Genomic DNA, 4,604 nt, shown 5'->3' with positions numbered 1-4,604 from the left:
ACTTTCACTCTGTTTGCTCTTCGTTCCCAAACATACCAGAGATGAGTCACCCATTTATTCATCTAGAAAGTCTTCACTGAGAACCTACCACATACTGTTCCCGGCTCAGAGGTGAGAAGGGTGCAATCGAGAAAATAGACAGACAGTGCTCCTTCCCTCATTGAGTGAAGTTGACATTGAGTGACTTGACTTTGAAGCAAGCAATGAGGATAACTTTTTTTTTTTTTTTTTACACTTTATGGAAAATTTATTGCAACATTACAACAGTGTATTACTTTTTCTTTTCACCATCGTGCTCTGCTGCTTCCTTCGCCCTTTTCACTCAGATGCCAAAGAGCTGGTCGTTGGCCTGGGCCATGCGAAGACTGGCAAAAGCCTTGGAGTTTTTCTCTTCTGTGATGACTCAGGCTTTCTCCTTTTTGTAGACATCCCGGATGGGCACCACAGGTCCCTTTAGCTGGGTGGCCAATTTAAGCCCTTCAGCCAATTTAAGCTCCTCAGCAGAATGATCTCCCTTCTAGGGAGCAGAAGGCTTCCTAGGGAAAAGTATGATCTCAGAGCAGTACTCCTTCAGGCGCTGCACATTGGCTTGCAGAGTCTCAGTGGATTTGTTTTGCCTCCTTGGGTCCACAGAGATGCTGATGGTGTGGGCCGTTTTCTTTCTGTTTTTAGTTTTTTTAAGTTTATATTTTTAGTTATTATAATTTATTCACTTTTTATGCTACCTGTAGCCCCCTCCTTCTTCCCCTCCCAATCCAACCTTCCCTCCTGCTTCTCCTCCTATGCCCCTCCCACAGTCCACTGATAGGGGAGGACCTCCTCCCCTTCCATCTGACTCTAGCCTATCAGTTCTCATCAGAGGTGGCTGCAGTTTCTTCCTCTGTGGCCTGATAAGGCTATCCCCCACCCCCAGGGAGAGGTGATCAGAGAGCAAGTCACTGAATTCATGTCAGAGACAGCCCCTGTTCCCCTTACCAGGGAACATACTTGGAGACCGAGCTACTGTGGGCTACATCTGTGCAGGGGATCTAGGTTATCTCCATGAAAAAAAATCTGGAATTTTCTCAGACAATTAGGAATAGTGCTACCTCAAGATGCAGCTATACCACTCCTAGGCATATATCCAAAATATGCTCAAGTATACAACAAGGACATTTGTTCAACCGTGTTCATAGCAGCTTTATTCATAATAGCCAGAATCTGGAAACAACCCAGATGTCCCTCAACAGAGGAATGGTTTCAGAAATTATGGTACATTTACACAATGGAATACTACTCAACTATTAAACACAAGGAAATCATGAAAATTTCAGAAAAGATCATCTTGAGTGAGATATCCCCAGAAGCAGAAAGACACACATGATATATACTCAATTTTAAGTGGATATTAGACATATAATATAGGATAAACATACTGAAGTAGCTAAGCGAGGAAGAGGACTCTGGGTAAGATGCTCAACCCTCACTCAGAAAGGCAAACAGGATAGATCTTGGAACGGGGAGAAAACAGGGAACAGGATAGGAGCTTATAACAGAGGGCCTCTGAAAGACTCTACCCAGAAGAGTATTAAAGCAGAGACTCATAGCCAAGCTTTGGGCAGAGTGCAGGCAATCTTGAAAGAAGGGGGAGATAGAAAGACCTGGAGGGGACAGGAGCTCCATAAGGAGAGCAACAGAACCAAAAAATCTTGGCCCAGGGGTCTTTTCTGAGACTGATGCTCCAAACAAGGACCATGCGTGGAGATAACCTAGTGAGCCATTTTTCTACAGAGACCAGCCACCTGGAGCTCTTCCAGGCTAAAGTCCCTGCTGGCTAGGACCTTGGTGTGGTATGGAACTGTAGGGCACCTCACTATGAGCCTGATGGGACCAGATGCAGAACGAGGGGCAATGGTGCATGCTTTCCCTTGCAGCGCCTGTGTCTGCAGATCTCTTGTGCAGGCTGGTTGAACAAAGCGTGCACTCACCGCTGCCAATCCTCATGGAAGTGCGGCTTCAGGATCATGCCATTCTGGCTGGGCACCATGCCTGTCTCCCGTGCAGGAGAACGGCCAAGCGGAAAGTGCGAGGATAACTCTTTTTTCCAAAAAAATTAATTTTATTTCTTTGTATATCTTGGGTATCTTGTGGGGTTTTAGTTGTTGTTGTTGTTTTTAGATTTCTTTTATTTTTATTTTTTATATAAATTATACTTTATTCATTGTGTATCCCTGCTGTAGCCCCTCCCTCATTCCCTCCCAATCCCATCTCCCTCCCTCATCTCCTTCCTTGCCCCTCCCTCAGTCCACTGATAGGGGAGATCTTCCTCCTCTTCCATCTGACCCTAGCTTATCAGGACTCATCAGGACTGGCTGCAATGTCCTCCTCTGTGGCCTGCCATGAAGATAACCTAGAACCCCTGCTCAGATGTAGCCCACGGCAGCACAGTCTCCAAGTGGGTTCTCTAGTAAGGGGAACAGGGGCTGTCTCTGACATGACCTCAGTCACTGGCTCTTGGACTACCTCCCCCTGAGGGGGGAGCAGCCTTTCAAGAATAACTTTTTTTAAATTATTTTTATTTTTATTAATTACAGTTTATTCACTTTGTAGCTCCCTCCCTCCTCTGCTCCCAATCCCACCCTCCCTCTTCCCCACCTCTGTCCCTCTCCCAGTCCATTGATAAGGGAGGTCCTCCTCCCCTTCTCTCTGATCCTAGTCTATCAGGTCTCATCAAGAGTGGCTGCATCATCTTCTTCTGTGGCCTGGTAAGGCTGCTCCCCCCTCAGAGGGAGGCCAAAGAGCAGGCCAATCAGTTCATGTCAGAAACAGTACAGGTCTCCATTACTATGGAGGCCACTTGGACAATGGAGGCCACTTGGACACTGGACCTAACAGACATCTACAGAACCTTACACCCAAACACAAAAGAATTTACCTTCTTCTCAGCACCTCATGGAACGTTCTCCAAAATAGATCATTTGGTTGGTCACAAAGCAAGCCTCGAGGCAACTCTTAAATATCAATACACCAGGGGTGTTTTCTAGAGTCATCTGCTGACTAGGGGCATTTAAGGAATTTGGTAGGAGGAAGAAACTGGGAAGGGGGTTGGGGAAGAGATAGTGGCTAATACTGGCTATTAGCTCCATTTACTTGTAAAAGATCCAAGGGGAGCTGAAGTTAAACAACTCTGTCTAGAAGGATGTGATGGAGTTTTAAGTGTTATTGTAGGCATATTAAAGAAACTAAAAAACAGAGGTTGAAATTAATATATCTTTAATTTAACCTCATATTTCTAAAATGTCACCATTTTAAACATGTAAAATAAACTTGACACCTTTTCATACTAACTCAATTCCTATTTGGGTGCTAACATTTCCTCTGTAGTTGAAAGTTTGCTATTTATATACCTAAGTTGTTTCAAGCGTAATTAGAAATATTCCAGTGACAACGTTACTATTTTTGAAAAAAAAAAAAAAAAGAAAAGAAAAATATTCTTGCATGGATTTTTGGGTTGTAGTTCAAGCATGTCATAGTTTCCAGTTATTTGTGCCTACTGTATACAACAAAGCAGATCTGGAGTTTCCAAGGAATATCTAGGCTAGAGATTTTTCTGAGTATTACATGAGATCTAGTATCAAGAGAGTGAGTGAGATCACGCAGGGAACTAAGTACCTCTCTGTGTGCATTTCTGGTTCTTTGGCCACTGCCTTGAAATGGCTTACATTTGGGCATGTAGTTAATGAGGACATCTCCCACCAGCATATGGGATCAGGGCCATTGAAACTGACAACAAGATGTGTAGTTGAGAGTCTCTAGATGTTGCCCAAATGTTTGAGTCACTACTTACCCTCTTGGGTGTGGTCTGGATTCATTTGGCAAAAGCCTTACCTTGAGGACTGACAAAGACCTCAGTCTCCAGAGGCTCCTTTAGCCCAGATATATCATTCTTGGGCATGGCCCTGTTTCAGTTTTAGTTAGTTTATCTGGACATGCAGACTCTCCTCTACTTGCTGTTAAAGCTCTGCTCCTACCCGGCCTTGCTATTAAATGACTTGCAGTATGCAATCTTTCCATTTTAAAAACTACGGGTCCTTACAAAAAAATTGATACATACAATTATCTATCCCTTGTGAAGTTTATTTTTGCACTGAGCCTTTTGTTCTTTGTCTTCATTTTTGACAGATTCATACATACATAAAATTATTGTGATTATAGTTATCCCCACAACCCTCTATCCCCCCTTCCCTCTCTGAACTATTCCCTCCCACTTAGTGTTCTAGAGACTATATAATTAGAGAAAATGACACACACACCTGCTCCAGCAACCACTGACAGTCATTAGCTCATCAGGAAGAGACAGGGAATCATAGTCTCATGATGGAAAGTTTGATGGCCCTGTCCTTTGCAGGCATGGATAGTCGCTATATGTTCATGGTTGCAGTGTCTTATCAGGAAAGCAGCATTTTATAACAATCTTCCCCATAGTGCAGCTCTTACATTCTCTCCAGCCTCTCTCTTCTAGGATGTTGGACCTTGTTGGGGGCTGTATATGCTATACTGTTCCATTAAACTCTGAGCACTTGTTAGCCCCTTATCCTCAGCACTCTCATCACACAAGTCTCTGC

General features: G+C 43.8%; 1 pseudogene; it reads right to left on the bottom strand.

Annotated features, from left to right (window-relative positions):
* Positions 1-271: 271 nt before the first annotated feature.
* LOC129672920 (60S ribosomal protein L13-like) lies at positions 272-2,026 on the bottom strand (annotated as a pseudogene).
* Positions 2,027-4,604: the final 2,578 nt, after the last annotated feature.

Source organism: Psammomys obesus, unplaced genomic scaffold, assembly GCF_907164565.1.
Source record: "Psammomys obesus unplaced genomic scaffold, mPsaObe1.curated_primary_1811, whole genome shotgun sequence".
Taxonomy (NCBI): Eukaryota; Metazoa; Chordata; class Mammalia; order Rodentia; family Muridae; genus Psammomys; species Psammomys obesus.
This window is presented reverse-complemented; position numbering and strand designations above follow the sequence as displayed.